The sequence below is a fragment of the Callorhinus ursinus genome, unplaced genomic scaffold (genome assembly GCF_003265705.2).
Source record: "Callorhinus ursinus isolate GAN/ISIS: 27379988/994484 unplaced genomic scaffold, GSC_fseal_2.0 scaffold100, whole genome shotgun sequence".
NCBI lineage: Eukaryota > Metazoa > Chordata > Mammalia > Carnivora > Otariidae > Callorhinus > Callorhinus ursinus.
In genome coordinates this window covers 227,329-246,833 of record NW_027397162.1, presented here as the reverse complement: position 1 = coordinate 246,833, position 19,505 = coordinate 227,329, and the positions used below count along the sequence as shown (strand labels likewise).

The 19,505-nt window shown below is 45.9% G+C and overlaps 1 long non-coding RNA gene across 4 annotated transcripts in view; it reads right to left on the bottom strand.

The window, feature by feature from the left end:
• The window catches only part of LOC141371787 (uncharacterized), an 89,497-nt gene that overhangs the window by 46,365 nt on the left and 23,627 nt on the right, over positions 1-19,505 (bottom strand). For all 4 annotated transcript variants that reach the window (XR_012377020.1, XR_012377017.1, XR_012377018.1 and 1 more), the window contains exon 3: positions 14,313-14,452. This is a non-coding gene — a long non-coding RNA (uncharacterized lncRNA). The remainder of the gene's footprint in view (positions 1-14,312; positions 14,453-19,505) is intronic.

Sequence of the window (19,505 nt, the reverse complement as noted above, 5' to 3'; positions counted from 1 at the left end):
CCACAGTGACCCCAGATTTTTTTCTAGAGGAATTTGGGGGTGCCAGTTACATTGGAAGGGGCTCTGTGGAATTTTCCACACAAAGGGTGGGTCCACACAAGGTCCTGAACCATTAGGCTCTATACCCGGAGTGGGCCTTTTTCTGTAAAGAACCAGATAGTAAATGTTTTGGGCTTTGCAGGGCCATGCAGACTCTGACTCAACTATTCAACTCTGCCACTGGATCGCGAAAGCAAATGTAGGTGATAGTAACGAATGAGCATGGCCGTGTTCCAATAAAACTTTATTTATGGACACATTTCTCCGTCTCCCGACTGCTGCGTCTCAGCCACCTCTCCACCCTCACTCTCCCGTGTGCTGCAGACACTCCTCCACTGGTCTCCTCTGTACCATCTCTGGTCTTCAATTAATTTTCCTGACAAGCATCAGGGTAGATTTGGCAAAGGGAAATTTGGTCAGCAGATGACATTGCTTTTTAGATATATACCGAGTTCTTTATGAGGATCTACAAGCAGATGGACTCCAGAATTTCCACACAGAAGGGCCCTGACAGGGACAGTCTGGCTGGAGGTTGGAAGGCTTATGGGACTTGCCTCGAAGCTGTGATTGTGCAATCATACCCCATCACACAAGGCAGGTACCAGAAAGAAGCACACGCTCCCTTGAATGCACGTGTTTAGGGACTTACAGAGTTAGGTGCAGAGGAGTAAGAGTGAAAATGTACTCACTGTTTGAATTATTATTCCAGTGTTTGTGTACTTAGTTCAACAAACACGGCTGGAAGTAGATTGCCATGATGTGCCAACATTTAAACCCTTCATTCATAGGGAAAGCTGGACCATAGGCCATAATGGGCATTTGGAACAAGCACTCAACTCATCTCAAAACGGGGACACAAGATTTCCTCCCCAGAACACCAGAGCTATGAATATGACCCAGGGATATTATCTATACACAGATGGCTAGTATTCAATCTTGCTATGGTTTAGAAATGGATGTCCCCAGAATACTGGCCATGTTGTGCTGTTTCTGGGAAAACCGTTCCCTTCCTGAGTTGGATGTCAATGTCTATAGAACTTGGACTCAAGCCTGGCATTCAGAGGTCATTAATCAGGGGGGGAAGTCCATGGTAGGTGACTGCCCTAGGGTTTTATTTGGCAACTGGGGCCAAGCTGACATCCTAACAGTTAGTTTTCAGAGATGGTTTAGTTTTTCCCTCAGAAATAATCACCTCCAACAAAATCCTCCTTTGTGTTCAGTTTTTGGTCCAGATCTTGTGTTTAGGGACTGTTTCCTGAAGGACACCAAGTATATGTCTGAGCTGAGGATGGGAGGAAGCGTCTGGAGCAGGTAGAGAGCTCCTTTGCTCATTTCACCACAAGACAGCATAGTGAATACTTTTATAATCATGGGATGGGAAGTGTCCCATTCAACTTAACAAAGAAGACAATGGATATGAAAGAAAACATTAATAAATCTATCTCCACAAACACCGAAAAATTAGATGCAGGGAAAAGCCCATCATGAGTAAGAATGAGTCAAAATATCATAAAACATATATTCAAAACATATATACTAAGACACTAAGCCCACAGAGTGCCAAGAGGTGAAAAAAAGGGAAAAAAAAACCGCTCAAAATAAAAATGCAGGCAAAGGATATGCATTCAGAGAGAGAGTGAGAGCAGAGGAGAGGAGAAAACTTGAATTGTTGAAAAGCACCTCTTTTGGGATCCAAAAAACTGGACATCAAAACCAAAATGAGAGGTTGTTATTCCCGTCAGAAAGAATATGAGGACAGCAATAATATCCAGGTTGTTAAAGACGTGGAGGACAGGGCACTGCCCCAGGCTCACGGTATGGTGCGCGGGTGGCAGGGGTGGTTAGAGCGGCGTTTCCGGAGAACACAGAGCAAGAACTATCGGAGCTAAAGCAGAATTGAACACATACAAGTCCACTTCTGGTCTGCAAGAATAGAGGTCCACCACTGCAACAGGCGCTCAAGAAAACTGGGCTGCGGGTAGGGGGTGGGGGAAGTACTGGATGCAAACACTGAGGGTAAAGATGAGGTGGCATTCACTGTCAGAAAAAGGCACAGTCTTCCCTTAAAATGAATGTTGTGAGGGCACCTGGGTGGCTCAGTCGTTAAGCGTCTGCCTTCGGCTCAGGTCACGATACCCGGGGTCCTGGGATCTAACCCTGAGCCCCATGTCAGGCTCACTGCTCAGCAGGGAGTCTGCCTCTCCCCTTCCCTCTGCCCCTCCCCCTGCTCATGCTCTCTCTCGATCACTCTCTCGCAAATAAATAAAATCTTTAAAAAGATAAAAAAATAAAAGATGTAAAAAGAAACAGGTAAGAATAATTGTAATGATGTATTTCATTTAAACCAGCATATCCAAACTGATACTATTTCGACATGTTGTATTGGCCACATTCTGAGGGCTCGCTGGCCACATATGGCTGGTTATTGAGAAATTCTGTGCACCAAGAACCCTGTGAGACATAGGAATACGGCGGGAGCAAAAAAGGGCACGTTTCCCATATTCCGGAAACTTCCATCTTAGTAGGAGAAACAGACGTAAACATTAACACGTGTAGCGAGAGGCAGTCAGGAAAGGGTCTCCTGCCTCAGTGAGGCAGGACGTATGCATGGGTGAGGAGAGGCCCTGGGAAGGGCGGAGGTGGGTCGTGGAGCAGGAAGGCTGTGCCTCGTGAGGCTTGTTTCCAGAACTCTCTCTCCTCCCAGCTTGGCCTCTTCAGCCACCCAGGCCCCAGCAGAGAGGGAGGGGCGGCAGCTGATTACCAGGACCCCACTGCCCCCACCACACCTGCACACCTCTACACGCTGTTCACCTGGCTCATCCGCCCAGACCCCCCCCTCTCCTCCTGAAGATGACAGCAGCCCCAGGGCCTCTGAGCCCCGCTGCTGCCCCACCTGGCACCCCACCCACAGGCAGCACCAGGCTTCTGAGGGGCCCCATTGCTGTAGGGCCAAGAACATCCTCTTTCCTGAGGTGGACAAGGCCCTGCAGGACATGCCGGGTGAAGTGCTCTCCCCCAGCACAGACACACACGTGGACACACAGAGACACACACTCATGGACACACACACACTCCTGTCTCCTTCTAAGCATCCGAGCCTCCCCCCAGAGGCCAGCTCCAGTCACGGCCCAGAAGGACAACTGAACCCCTCTCCAGGCCTCCCTCGTCTGCCGTGTCAGGTCCTGCACAGACCCCACCACCATCTGAAATCACATTGCTCATGCCTCACTGCAGGGTTCTCTTTGGCCTTCCCCCCTGGAGGGTACGCTCCTAGGGCTGGGGCCCTTTTCTGTCTGGTTCCCTGTCACCTCCGTGGCACGGTACAGTGGGTGCTCAGTTAGCAAACGCTGCGTGAATCAGTGGGTGCGTGCATGATATCACCCGCCCGAACCCCATCTGCTTGATTTTCAGATCCTAGCTCTCACAGACAAGGCGCATGTGCACGTGCGCTCTTCACTTCTTTTTCTCTAAAATGTTAAAATCTAAAATAATTGAAAACAGGTGTTCAAACAAAAATCTGTACATGTGTGCTCACGGCAGCACTGTTCACAGTAACTAAAAGGTGGAAACCACCCAATGCCCATCAAGGATGAGCAGATGAAAAACTGGGGTCTATCCGCACAACAGAATACCACTCAGCCATACGGAGGAGTGCATGACTGATACAAACCACGACATGGATGGCCCTCAACATCATGCTGAGTGAGGGAAGCCAGTCAACACAGCACACGTGGTATGCTTCTGTTTGTAGGAAAGGTCCAGAATCAGCAAATCTATAGACACAGGAAATAGACAGGTGCCTGCTCCGGGTTGGAGAGAAGGAACGATGGGAGGTCATAGCTAGATATGGAGTTTCTCCCTGGGGTGATAAACATGTTCTCACATCGCCGGCGGAAACGGCCACACAGCTCTGCAGATACACTAACCACCACCGCACCGTCTTCGGCGAACTCACCTCTCTCTCTCACCGGAATTACACTGAGCCTATGCAAACCAGAGAAAGGTAAGAACCCTTATGAAAGCAGAAAGGCTGTGAAGCTGGTGTTCTCACACACGGTGCCGAGTGTTACAGCCTGGCAAACGATTTCTCCCAGCGAGTGCACTGGTGACACATCCTGTCCCGGGTGTGCAGTGATGGGCCCAACACTCTGCACGTCAGCACAGCAAACCCACCCAGGGCAGAGGAGAAAAATATGGCAGGAGTCAGCGGCCAGAGCAGTGCCGTCCAAGGGAAACACAACGCCAACTGCATATCTGATTTTCAGTTTCTCAGTAGCTATATTTAAAAGAATTCAAAGAGGGGCGTCTGGGTGGCTCAGTCGGTTAAGCATCTGCTTTTGGCTCAGGCCCCGATCCCAGGAGCCTGGAACTGAGCCCCGCATCAGGCTCCCTGCTCAGTGCGGAGTCTGCTTCTCCCTCTCTCTCTTTGCTCTCTCTTTCTCTCCCTCGCTCTCTCTCAGATAAATAAAATTTTAAAAAAATAAAAGAATTCAAAGAAACAGGTCAGATTAATTTTAATACTGTATTTTATAGAACCCAATGTCTCCAAAGTAGTCTCATTTCAGTACGTCCTCCATATAAAAGGTACTGCTGATATATTTTACGTTATTTTTGTCATTCTCAGTCTGAAATCTAGGGTGCACTTCATACTTAGAGTTGAGCCCATTTTGAGTCTGATAAACCACATTTCAAGGGTTCAGGGGCCACCTGTAGTAAAGGCGAGGAAAGAAATCTTTCTCTACCCATCTTAGGTTGTCCACCTGGGGCCTTGCAAATGACATGGACCAAAGACAGATTCACAAGAGAAAAAGAAACAAAAGTTTATGAACTGTGCGCCTCGCACGTACGGACACATGGAAGCATCCAGTGATGGATGAGGAGCCCAGAAGGCTGATTAGAACTTGGGTTTAAATATTAAAGGAGAGGCACCTGGGTGGCTCAGTCGGTTAAGCGTCTGTCTTCAGGTCAGGTCATGATCTAGCGTCCTGGGATCGAGCCCTGAGTTAGGCTCCCTGCTCAGCGGGAAGCCTTCTTCTCCCTCTCCCACTGCCTCTCTCCTCTGCTTCTTCGCTCTCTCAAATAAATAAGTAAAATCTTTAAGAATAAATTAACAAAGGACAAGGGTTTATAGCTTCTGGGCTGGGGAAGCAAGTTATGGAAAGGCGACCAGCAGAGGTACAGCTAACAGGGGAGGTTTAATGAGGTCTGTTGTGCTGGTTTTCGTCAACGCGTTCTCTCTTGAGAAGAGCTAGTAAGAGTGAGACAGTAAACTCGTGCCCTGATTTTAGAGCTTTTCCTGAATCTGCCAGTTCTCAATGGCCTTTTGCTCAAAAGAATCCATGTGCCTGAGACATATATTTTGGGGGGGCATATTCTGGTCCCCCTTATGGCCACCCCCCTATACCTTGCACACAGTAGTCCTGTCATCAACATTTTTTTAATGAAGAAATTAATTAGTAAAAACTGGAAACATGTTTATGAGGGGTTTTATTTGTTTGTCAGTTTTTTTTAAGTCATCTCTACAATGCCCAACACAGGGCTCGAATGACGACCTTGAGATTGAGCATCTCATGCTCCACAGGCTGAGCCAGCCAGGGGCCCAGAATACAAGGTATCATTAAGCAAAACAAACTGCAACAACCTGGCAAAACACGGAGTTTTATGTTTGCATATGCAAACCAGGGTCTGAGTCCCCACTCTGTGGGGTGCAAGGTGCGTCAAGTCATGGCCCCGAACTTCACCTTCCTCACCTAGGAGAGGGGAGGGAGATCTACTTGCAGCCCTCCCTCTCCTCAGATCAACAAATAAGTGCTGTTAGCACTTAGCACAGCACCTGGTTCGCAGAAATCCTTCAGTAAAGGTGCAACTGTGTACGCAGACAAGTTAAAAACGGGAAGGAAACATTTAAAATGGAAAACTTGTATGCTGGGCTGAGAGTGATTATTTATACGCCCCCCCAAAATTCTTAGGAGTTTTAAACGCTACAAAATTAGGTGTAAGTGGGGGGAAAAAGCTGGTCAGAAATGAGGCTGCTGTGAGATTCTCCAGGAAGGGGAAGCGCACCCACAGCATTTTTCGTAGTTTCACAGCCGGCCTGGTATGGAGGAGGCTGGGCTGCATCACCGTCTTCAGAGATCTCTGTCTGGTTGTTCTGTTACAACAAGCACACACTGATTCTGAACTAAAACCGGGGAAAAAAAAGTTTTGAATAAACACATCGATGCACAGAGCCAAATGGTTGTGAATAAAAACATGGAGCTGATTTCTTCTGGTGTTTTCCGCACACTTCATTTGGAATTTGTTTGTACAGTTTGCTGGGAGCCCCACGGCACAGGCATGAAGACCCTTGAAAGTCCTGTCTCTATTCCTAATACTTGGGTCCCAACACATTTGAATGGTCATGAAGGCTAGAAACTCAAGGGCAGGGCGGCCTGGGTGGCTCCATCGGTTAAGCGTCTGCCTTTGGCTCAGGTTAGGATCCCAGAGTTCCGGGATCCAGTCCTGAGTAAGGCTCCTTGCTTGGCAGGGAGCCTGCCTCTCCCCCTGGTTTGTGCTCTTTCTCTCAAATAAATAAATAAAATCTTGAAAAAAATTAAGAGAAAAAATAAAATAAAATAAAAACTCAAGGGAATACATACTATCAGAAGTCCTAAACAGGGAAACAACTGCAGTTATCAGATGGTTTTCTGTTTGTCAGATTTTAAGGATAAATAATCAAATTCTACTGACTTCAGCGTACTGTCTTTTCTGGGTCCATCCAACCGAAACACTGGGGAACGAGATGAGACATCTCCCTATCAAAGAATAAAGTCAAATTCTATCTAGAAAGTTCTTAACCTCTGTGACTGTAACCAGAAGAAACAACAGATGATGCTTTTTATATTAATGGAACACACGAATGTATATGAATTAATCTGAGGACCACTGAAGATATCCCCTGAAGAAATAAAAACAAATACAGGTTTCTGTGTTTTGTGTTACTTTTTTTTTTTAAAGAAAGAAAGAAAGAAGGGATAAGTTTGTCAGAATGTGAAAACTGCAAGCAAAAAATTGGAAGAAAAAAAGAGGTTGCACGGATAGGGTGTGGAAATGGATAGTGGATTTAAGTCTGTTTTTTGCGAGACAAAAGGGGGACCCCGGAGCACTGGCACTAGGCTGTGTATTCAAAAACATCACTCCTTTGCCTGTCTGCGGGTTGTTGGGGCGGCAGCTTGCTCTCATCCTACGGCAACATGCCTCGGCAGAGAGATGTGCTGAGACAGCATCTGGTGCCTGGACCTTGTTTCAGTGCTTATCAATGTCTTTTTCCAAACAAATGAATTCAAATCTGGTCTCTGCTCCTTGGAATTTCTTTCCTTATCGTACAGTGAAATAAGTCACCCATGGAGAAGAATGCATCTGAACATTTTAAAGATAATTTGAAAACCCACACCCAGTCATAGGACCTGTGATTTTTAGCCATTACCAGCTCCAAGTTGATTCAACTGAAATTAAATTCTCCAAATGGCCATTTTTGCTGCATGGTTAATTCCCTAAATGGCCAAATTTACCAGATTCATCTAGTTAATCACCACCACAACAAATAATGTGTTTGTTTTAACTTTTTCTGACAGAGCAATCCCACTTGGAAAGAGAGCTTCTGGAGACATTTGGGACATTTCGGATGATTGTGCTTGAGGTTTTAGTTTCGGTTTACGGCAGTTTACTTTTAGTTTAGACTCATGTTTGGCTGCAGCTGTTTCGTTGGGGCCAAACTGAAGTCTGGTGTGTTCTGAGGATTTTTATATATTAAAATCAGAATTTCTGGGTGTTTCAACAAAGAGTATTCTGTTGGTGTGGAAAGTCAGGGACGTTACAAATGATAGAACAGATTTCTATCCCCTTTTCATGACTGTGTTTTGCCTTTTGAAATTCTCTTAACTGACAGATTATGTTACCCACCACGATCACATAACTATTCTGACATGTTTTAAATGTGTAAGAGATGTTCCATGCCTAAAATGAGAATTACACCCAATCTGACGTTCAATCAAGCTGGATTTGCAAACCAGGCTACAAAGCTGAGATAAACCTGCCCCATGGGAAACAAAAGCTAAAGCAAAACCAAAATTAGTTCCAACTGAAACGAAACCAAAACGTCAAAAAAAAAAAATACCCTTGAGGCGCCTGGGTGGCTCAGTCGGTTGAGCGTCTGCCTTTGGCTCAGGTCACGATCTCAGGGTCCTGGGACGGAGCCCCCGTGTCACCTCCCTGCTCAGTGGGGAGCCTGCTTCTCTCCCTCCCACTCCCCCTGCTTGTGTGCTCTGTCTCTTTCTGACAAATACGTAAATAAAATCTTTTCCCTCCTGCCCCGGTTCCTCCCATGTATGTTCTTTCCTGAACCCACTGGTGTCGGGCTCCCGCCCCCGACCGACACTGACCCACTCCTGTTCAGTCCTCCAGGGTTCCCCACTCTGCCCAAACCAGCGTTGGTTCTCAGTGTTCTCCCGATCCCGTCTCTCAACAGCATGGACATGTGGAACCCGGCCCTCAGCAGCCCTTTCTTCACTTGGTTTCCACACCTGGCACAATCTGGGTTTTCCTCCCACAGCAGTGAGCACCTCCTTCTTGTCACCACCTGACCTGCGGGGCAGCCATAGAGCTCATCTTCCACCCTCAGCCACGTCCCTACCTGCCCTCACTCCCTGGGTGATGTCCAGCCTCACCATTTTCAGTATGACGCCTGTGCCAATGACCCACGGTTCCAGGTTGAACAGTACCCCAAATTCATGTCCCCTCAGAACCTCAGAATGTGACCTTAGCTGGAACTATGGTTCCTGCAAGTATAATTAAGAGGAGATCATGCTGGATTAGAGCAGGCCCTGAATCCTAGAGCCAGCCGATGGCCTTACAGGAAAAGGAGAGGACACCCAGAGACACCCCGGAATGAATGCCTTGTGACGACTGAGGCAGGGGCTGGAGCAGAGCAGCCGAGAGCCAAGGAACAGCACGGACTGATGGGCAACAGCAGAAGCTGGGAGAGAAGCATGAGACACAGCCTCCAGAAGGACCCACACCTGCCAGCACCTTGATTTTGGACTTCTAGACTCTAGGACTGTGAGAAGATGAATTTCTGCTGTTTTAAGACATCAAGTTCTGGTAATTTGTTACAGTAGCCCTAGAAAACTCATATACTAACAAACTGGCAACTTTATCCCAATTCTCTGCTGAGCTCCAGACTCATGTAAGCAACTTATCATGTCCACTTGGGCATCACATAGACACCTCAAAATTGATATTACTAACACAGGACTCCTGACGTCCTCCTAGCCCTGTGTTGTGGACTGGATGTTTGTGTCCCCACAAAATTCGGATGTTGAAGCCCTAATCCCCAGTGTGTTGGTGCTGGGAACTGGGGCCTGTGGGAGGTGACTGTTGAGATGAGGTTATGAGAGTAGGGCCCCCGCGATGGGGTTAGTGCCCTTGTAAGAAGAGGAAGAGAGACCAGGCCTTGCTCCCTCTGTCTGCCACGTGTGGACCCAGCAAGAAGGGGGCCTTCTGAAAGCCAGGAGGAGAGCTCTCACAGGAGCCAAATCTGCTGGCACCCTGATTTAGGACTTCCAGCCTCCAGAACCGTGAGAAATAAACGTCTGTTGTTTGAGAGACCCAGTCTGTGGTATTTTGTTTTAGCAGCTCCAGGTGACCATACGCCCTGCTTCCCCCGCCCCCCTCAGTATTCCCACTTAGTAAATAGCAACCTCACGCATCCAGTTGTTGGGTCACCTGCCCAGAAGTCATCCTCGACTTCTTTCCCTCTCACTCCCAAGTGCAATCAATAGCCCATCCTGCTGACTTTTCCTTTTAAATATATCAAGGCTCCAACCAGTGCTCACCTCCTCCAAGGAGGAGACGCCTGCCTAGCTCAAGGTCCCACCACGTCTCACCCAGGCCACCACCAAAGCTTCACGATCGCCCTCCCTGCCTCTGTTCTCCCCCCGCGCAGGTTGTTCTCCACACTGTGGCCGGAGCTGCCTTTCCAAAACGCAAGTAGGATGTCACCTACAAGAGAACAAGATCTCTGTGCTCCCCACGTGTGCCTACGAAGCCCGACGGGAGCTGTTGCTGGTCTCTGATCTGCACAGACCTCACCCAAGTCTGCTGGCTCCCTCCATTCCCGCCACACCAAACTGCCTTCCATTTCTAGAACACACTGTATGTCTCCACATACAGCTTTACACTTCTGTTTCCTCTGCTCTTGCCCCAGATGTTGCTGCAGCAGAACTGATCACTTCCTTCAGGTCTCAGCTGGGTTGCTGCCTCCTTAGAGGAGGCCTCCTGACGACGCACATAAACAGCTCTCCCAGTCCCCCCTCAACCTGCTTTGCGGCTCTCACTATCTGACATCTTCCATCATTACATTGCTGTCATCTACTGTGTGATGCCATGTTGCACTGCATCATGTTGTGTTATTATATGACATGTATCACAGTGCATTTATATTGTATGATTATATACTGTTATTGTATACTATCACATAATGTATTACATTACATATTATATTGCATATTATATCATATCACATTATAAGATATACAATATTACATATTATTACATTATAGATAGCCACCATGTATAACATTATATTGTTATATTACACATTACATCACATTATATATTGAATTATATATTATTTTATTATATTACTATATTATATATCATATATTATACCATATTATATATTTTATTACATTATGTTACGTTATATTATTTGTCTGCCTTTTCTCACTACCTCACACTACATGTTTGTATGACTACTTAATACCACTAATGTATTATATGTTCATTTGTATGCTTCTTGCATGTTTCCTCCACTCGGCTGGAAGCCCCATATGGATGAGACCTTCTGCTTTCTTACTATTTTAATCTCAACACCAGAACTGCACCTGGTCAATAGTAAATGCCCAAAAATATTGTTTTAAGGGAAACTGATTCCAGTAAGTGAAATGCATCAAACTGATTTTCTAAGAAAAACCTTGGGGTAAAACAGCAAATTGGGAAGTTTTAAAAATGTGATCATTTGGAGAACTGGTCTCAGCGAACAGACACTTATTAATTTGGGGAGGCAATGGTTTCCCCAAAAGGAGTGTTAAAGGAAAAGTTTTGGTTGGGGTTATAACAGATATCAGATGCCAATGTGGGTTGTGATCCCATCCACCCTGCAGAAATTTCCCACCGAGTGATTGAGGATGGAATTGATTTGGCAGGTCAGAACTGACATTCAGGGGATGTAATCTTACAGAAATTTGGGAGACCCTGGCCTGAAACATAGTAGCCATGGAATAAAAATTGACTGCTGGCATAAATGAAAGAGGTTGGTGGAAACCTGCTTATGGTACCTTTGAAAGACACAGGCTGATCAAACTCTGTGTACCCTGATAGCAGTTGCGTAGAGATCAGTAAGGGCTGTGCAAAATTAAAAACAGGTCAGGCACAGAGGATTAAGAGCAGTTTTAAGTAAATAATTAGAAATACCACACCAGGCCACAAGACAGCTAAAGAAGTGGAAAAAGATGTCAAAGAACACACAGCCAGTCTCTTAACACCGACTTGGAACGTTAAAGGGAAATTAATTTTCCTTGTTAAAAAAAATACCTAATACCTTTATAATTAAAAATAAAAATAAAAGAGAAACTTTTTTTTTTTTAATCAACTTTTTGAGGGACGCCTGGGTGGCTCAGTCGTTAAGCATCTGCCTTCGGCTCAGGTCATGATCCCGGGGTCCTGGGATCGAGCCCCACATCGGGCTCCCTGCTCCACGGGAAGCCTGCTTCTCCCTCTCCCACTCCCCCTGCTTGTGTTCCCTCTCTCTGTCAAATTAAGAAAAAAAAAAATCTTTAAAAAAATCAACTTTTCGAGTTTTGTAAAGCCACTTTGAATGGTATCCCAAGATTGAGCTAATTTATTCCATCCTCATTTGGAATTTGTTAGCACACACCCAAGAGTTCACAGTACGAACAAGAAGAGATTTCCGAGGCCTCCTTATCTCTGCCCTAAAGCCTGGAATGGTGGTGAGAAACGGCAAACTCCTAAAGCAGACCCTGGAATCCATGTCTGTCCTGTAAGAATCTGCCCAGAGGGATATTCTGATGTTTTGAAGAAGAAAGGAAATGGAATGATCCAAAGTTAACAGAATTTTAAGAAAAAAGTATCACATCTTACACATCTCTTGCTTATCAATTTTCTTTTCCCTATCTAGCTAAAAAAAAAAAAGTACCCTTTGCCAGTTGAAGGACAAAACCAAATACTATTTTGTAAGTTGTTATTCGTTGTGACTGATGACAAAACAGAAAAAAAGATTTGCTTTTTACTTTTAAGGAGCAAATGAAGGCATGTAAATTAACTCAGAATAATCAAACCTGGCACATGAAAAAATAAAAGCAAATACTGCTTTATGTCATTTTCTAAGAAGGAAAGAAAAAGAAAACAAGGTTGTCAGAACCTCAAAATTAGAGAAACTGACTAAAAGCAGGTCCAGGGAAATAACTACAAAACAGATGGTGTATTTCGATCTGTTTACCGTCAGGAAGTAGATGTCTCCCAAATACTGACCACATGGCACCCTGGCTCCAAAAACACTGTTCCCTTGCTTAATTACACGACGATGTATATATTTCTTGGAATCAAACCTGGCCTTGCAGTCTAGAGGGAGAAATCCCATGGTAGGCTGATGAGCTGATTTGCCGCTGGAAACTGAGCCATGTGTTAAAAATCAAACAGCTCTGTCTTGATTCGCACCAACTTTCCAGTCCACCCACCCTCAGCTCAAACCTGTTTCCCTCCACTCAGGAGTCATGCGATATTGAGGTTGATGCTCCTCGTTACCCTTGGAGCCACGGTCTTGTCATTGATGAGATGGGGGAAAAGGTCCAAGCAGAGGCCGTGACAGATGGAGGGGATGTTTGATAGAGACCACCTTGTAGGGTCTCCTGCGTGGTAGTGAGTTCATCATATCAAAGGCAGCCATCTGGGGGTCCAGCAAAGTGGGTCTGATTTCGAGCAGTGCAGTGTAGCAGCTGTGAGGTCTGTCTGTAATCACCCCGTGCTGCGCCAGGCGCTGTTCTAGATGCCAGGGCGCCACAGCGGGGCAGAACCAGGCACAGCCCTTTTCCTCCTAGGGTCTAATTCAAATGGCTAACAAACAACTAACTCTTCAAGCAAATTTCAGTACCAACTGTCCCTGGAAAAGAAGCAGGAGTGGCTTTTTTCCATGTGAGAAAAAGGCCAACATCAGCCATGGGGAAACAAACCCCAAATCAAACCTCAGTGTACCATTTCCCACTCGGCAGTCAGGCAGAGGAAACATCACGATCGCATACTGTGTTGGCGGCTCTCATCCCTGGTCCCCAGGGCCTGTAATGGGCACTAACAGGGCTGTGGAGGGGACACTGTTTAGGGCACCTGAGCTGACGCAAGAACACAGCGTGGTCGCCTTGTGCAGCCTTAGCTGGGAACGGTCACGGACGTTCCTCCACTTTGCACTACTTTGCCATGTCCATGAGTGACAGAAAACTCCATGAGTGTTGCTGTGGGGGTTAAAATACATCTCAAGGAGGGGGCAAATTCTCAAACACGGAATCAGCGAGTAACGAAATGGACCAGTGCTTGTCTCTGGGGAGAGGAGCCAGGTAGGGGAGACATGGATGGGAAGGAAAATTCACTGTCTAATGGATATTCTTGTCTACTTTCTTGATCTTTGTGTTGGGTGTATTTACTATATATTCAAATACATAAAGGAATGGTTTCAAGAAATTGCAACAGCGACAAGACTTAGTGCCTGTAAGACTTCCTTCTGCCATCTGTAAAAAGGGAATGATAATGCCTGTGTCAATGGATGGTAGTCCATCGGTCTATGTCAAGAAGACCACTTAGGAGAAGGCTTGGCACGGCGTCTGGTCTGTAATAGGCACTTGGTGAGGAAGAGGGGTATTTAAATTCCTTTCCCCATTCTCCCCCATATCTTGACCCCTAAGGTGAAAAGTCTTCAGCTCTCCTAGAGACCCGCCTGTTTTCTGTGACCCTTTTCATACCCTCACTCTTTTCTAACTGCGCCAGGCACTTGGCTTGCCTACTCAGCATCCATCCTACCCTCTCTCTCTCTTTAAATAATAACACATTCTCATTTTGTTCAGCAATGTGGCTTGGTTAAAAATACCTGCTTCCCCAGAAATCCCTTGCAGCTGCGTGAGTGGGGCAGGGGAGTCAGTTCTCGTCGATGAGACATAGGCGAAACCCACCTTGGCACCCATTCCTGAATAAAAAGCAAAGCTTCGGGAGGAGAAGGCATTTTGCCTTTCCCCCTTCTTTCTGCCTGGAACGCGGATGTGATGTCTGGGAGTGCAGCAGCCGTTGTGACCACAAGGAGACAACCTTAACACTGTGAAAGATGAGGAAGAAGAAGAAAATGAGCCTGGGTCTTTGAGGAAGCCACTGATAGTCCACCCTCAGTTATGGAAGAAGAATAAAGCCCTTCCTTGTTTTTATTATCGGGGTAGGTTTATTTCACATGCACATTTGAGATCAGCCTGAACTGATACTGCTTCCAGCAGAGGCCAAGTGTCCCACAAAGGAGCAGGGGTCCCCATCTGTCTTCCTCACCTACCTTCCTTCCAAGGTAACTCAACTCAGGCCACAGCCCAGCCACCACAGTGCGGGCAGACCCTATCCCAGATTTCTCTCCTCAACCCCAGCCCCACATACCACAGACTGATGGATCTCAGACCCCTTACACTCAGGCCACCACCTCCATCCCTCCACCACAGATGGACTTCTCTCCATCCCTATTTTCGGTCCTGGTTACCATTCACTCCACAAAACAAAGCCAACCTCACGTTCAACCTTGATCTGTCCTTAACAGCTCTGTGCTTCAAATCCTTCATCTGTAAACTGGAATGATTGGAGGACTAGCTTCACATGGGGTGTGGTGAGAATTATATAACATCATTGGGCTTCCAGCCGCTTTACTGGGAAGAGAATGTGCTGACCAAGCGATGCATCGATCCAGAGGGGCTTAGCAGTTAATCATGTCCTTGGATGCAGCTGCCTGGATACACGTGTGTGCACATGATCTTGGCAGACTTGCGTTGTTCTTAGTTTAAAACTATCAGCAGGGCTGTGGGCTTTGATGTAGCAAGAGGAAGCTGGGGTTTAGTTTTATTCAACATACCATTTGAACGTCTACTATGTGCCGGGCACTGTTCTAAGCATTGAAGATAAAACAGTGAACAAACAGTCAAGATCCCTAACTTCACACTTCGATGCTGTAGTGGGGGAAACAGAGAGTGAGCAAACAAATTGAGGCCCAGGGTGAGGCAGAGAGGAGTAAATGGAGCTGGAGAAGGTGCTGGAGAACAGTGAAGGGGCTCCTCCGTAAGTCAGGCTAGGGAAGAGAGTCAGGGAAGAGCTCTCTGGGGAGATGGGCTTTGGGCAGAGACCTCAGAGAAGTGAGAGGAAGACAGAACCCCTGGACTCGGCAAATAAAAATATAGGACGGCCAGTCCAAGCTGAATTTCAGATAAACAAAGACATGCACTATTTGGGACACGTTAAAACTATTAAATTATTTGCTATGTTGCCACCCATGCTACACCAGGGTCCCGTGAACCATTAAGGAAGGACATAACATACACACCTCACAGGAGCCATTCCGCCTGAGTGAAATTCAGGTTTTCACCCAAGACACAAGGAAACTTCTGTCCATACAAAGACTTGTACGCACTCAGGGCAGCTTTGTCTGTAACAGCCCCAAACCTCCACTCTGGCCAGGCTTCTTTCCTCAACTCTTTTTTTATTTCATTTTATTATTATTATTTTTTAAGATTTTATTTATTTATTTGACAGAGAGAGACAGCAAGAGAGGGAACACAAGCAGGGGGAGTGGGAGAGGGAGAAGCAGGCTCCCAGGGCCCCATGCGGGGCTCGATCCCAGCACTCCGGGATCACGACCTGAGCCGAAGGCAGACGCTTGACGACTGAGCCACCCGGGCGCCCTTTTTATTTCATTTTAAAAGTGGCAAAATACACCTAACACAAAACTTACCATCTTAGCCATTTTTAAGGATACAGCTCAGTGGTATTAAACACATTCACACTGTTCTACAACCAGCACCACTGTCCGTCTCCAGAGAGACTTACAAAACGGAGACTCTGTCCCCATTAAACAATAATGCCGTATTCTTCCCTCTCTGGGCCCTGGCAACCACCCTTCCTCTTTCTGTCTCTATGAATCTGAGTACTGGAGATCTCTCCTATAAATGGAATCACATGGTATGATTCTTCTGTGGGCTGGCTGACTTCACTGAGCATAACGTCCTCAAGGTTCATCCATGTAGTAACACGTGTCAGCACTTCAAGGCTGAATGATGTTCCCTTGTACATACATACCACAGGTTGTTTATCCATTCATCTGCCGATGGACACTCTGGCTGCTTCCACATTTTGCCTTTGCAAATACTACTCCTAGGAAGATAGGTGTGCAGATTTCTCTTTGAATCCCAGCTTCCTACTCTTTTGGACACACGCCAGAAGTGAACCACTTGGGTCATATGGTAATTCTATGTTTGACTTTTTGAGGAACCGCCATACTGTTTTCTTCTCAATTCTTAGCCTGGTTGCCCTTGCATTCAACAAGCTCCAGACCAACAGCAGCCCCGCCTCCCTTCACCCCAACCCAGAGTCACCATCCCTTCAACCTCAGGATCATCCCTGCTCCCTATTTCCCTTCCTCCCTCAACCAGCAAGCAACCAAGCCCCCTTGCTTCTGGCCACAAGTGTCTCCTCCTACCCCCTTTCATCTCAGCCTTTTCATAAATGAGTTTCTGAATTTCTCTCAGATCGACCCATGTCTTCCCATTGCCACGGCTCCCAGTTTAGGCTAGCCCACCTGCCCCTGGTTTTCGGATAGCTGTGACATCCATTCGCTCCCCAAAGCTTCCTGAATCTCCAGTTACAAACACAAATCCATTCTCCCCTTGGGTACTCAAGATGGCCCTGGCACAGAATGAGGCTTCAAAAATATTAGCACTTATACCTCTCTAACCACCTATCTATCATCTATCAAACATTACACATGTGTGCATATAGACCTTTTATATAAATATATAATATCCATAAACATATATGTGTGTGACATAGGTGTGTGAAGAGAAAGAGAGAGATTCATGTAGAAAACTGCTTAAAAATACTTGTGTTAGGGTGATATGATTATGATAGTTTCTTAAAGGTATTTAAAAAAATTTTTTTAAGTTTATTTATTCATTTTTTTATTAATCTCTACACCCAATGTAGAGTTTGAACACACGCCCCTGAGATCAAAAAGTCACATGCTCTTCTGACTGAGCCAGCCAGATGCCCCAAGATATTTTTAAATTAAAAAGATAGTACAAAATCTTCGAGAAACTTCAAACTATACAGAAATGTAGAAAGAAAAACTGAAAATAGCCCCCCACACCCAATTCCACAGGCCAATCACAATGTTTTCTTGTTTTTTTTTCCTTCTTGAATATTTTTGTACAAAAGGAGTATATGTGTGCGTGTGCATGCACGGGGACACACATAGTTTCTATCTTGTAGGAATGAAATTATATTCTATACATTGTACAGCCACTTTACCTTTCTTTTTTTGGAACCAACAGTCTATCCCAGACAACTTTTCATCCCACAATGCTAACCACGACAAGTATTTTTTTTCCTTCCAGCGATTTTCTTTGTGTGTACAAAAATGTTAGTAAATACAGATATACACATACACGCTCTGCATATTATTTACCAAACTGAGTGTATTTTTCTCTTTCTGACCCAAAAGTCATGCCCAAATGCAAGCTCTGCATTAAACTTTTGGACAACTGCTTAAAACAACTTGTTTTGCCATCCCTTATCGACTGACAGACAACAGTATCTCCACTATTTTGCAAACTATTTATGAGATCTAAAGTACTCAAATTCAAACTAATCCACTATTTTGCAACACTGTTCCCAACTACAGTGTGCACTTCTGTGAATCCTTCTGTAGGATTAATTACTGGAAATAAGTTTTTTGTGTCAGGGGTTATGCATATTCAAAATGGTTTGTTTTTTTTTTTAAAGATTTTATTTTAACGATTTTATTCATTTATTTGAGAGAGAGGGAGAGGGAGAAGCAGGCTCCCCGTTGAGCAGAGAGCCTGATGCGGGGCTCCATCCTGGGACCCTGAGATCATGACCTGAGCTGAAGGCAGATGCTTAACCGACTGCACCACCCAGGGCCCCCCAAAAGATTTTATTTTTAAGTAATCTCACACCCAACGTGGGGCTCAAACTCACAACCCTGAGATCAAAAGTCGCATGCTCCACTGACTGACCCAGTAGGGTGCCCCATATTCAAAATGTTGGTAAGTCTGACCAAATCACCCTTCAAGAGGTCACGTCCTTAAAACCCTCATCACTGTGTAGGAGAGTCCTGGCCTTTATCAATATTTTAATTTTTGGATTTGTCTGAAAGTTAAGTCTGGCACTGTTTGTTTGTTTGTTTTGATTTGCATTCCCTCATCAACCAAGAAGTTGAGCCTCTTGCACTAACTTCCCTGGCCTTTTCTCTTTCTTGTCATTCCGCCTATTGATTATTTCGCTCTCAAGTCTTCACCTTAACAGGCAGGTGCTGCCCCTCTTTGTGCGTAAACTTCCCTCCAATGTCCTCTCTGATTCCCCACTCGACACAAACCAACTTGCAAAGGATTAAAATTTAAACATCAGAAACGGAACGGGACAAAATGGCCACGTTGGAGAGTCAGAGTGAAAACTGGCCTGAGCAGGATCTCAGGAGTGAAATGTGCCAAACAGCCGCGAAGCTGGGGATTAAAGTCTTTCTTCCATCTGGAACCTGGCGTCTACAAAACAGTGACCACATTGTGAGCCTTCCCAGAAAAAGCGCCGCGTTGCCTGGCTACCCGGCAATGTATATATGACTTGGCAGCAGTCCTGGCTTTGTAGCTCAGAGGAAAGTTCCAGGGTGGGATGCAAGCTGAGGTTCCAAGGACAAATGGGCCGAAAGGCTTAACCCATTCTTTTCAGAGAGCTCAAGCTCAGGGGCCTTCTGGGCCCAGGTAACCTCGGCCAGGTGGTCAGATTTCCAGGATCTTTGATTTTCTTCTTTGCAGAATGGCCTTAGCGAGACCCAACTTGGGGGCAGACTACTAGAATCCATGACATTCCTAACCCACCTGCCACTTCCAGGACCCAGCATCTGGAAAATGGTCTGACACTCACTGAGCCCCGAAGTTCTGTGGCTTTGAGATGCTGGTTGAACAACTCCAAGCACAGGTTTCTTGTCAGTAACCTGAGGGCTTGGTTGGGCTGGGTTGGGTTGGGTTGTGTTGAACATTCAACTCATGGAAGGTGATGGCAGAAATTTCCTGCTGCTGTTCCCTCCTTCACTTCTCTTTAGCATATTTACG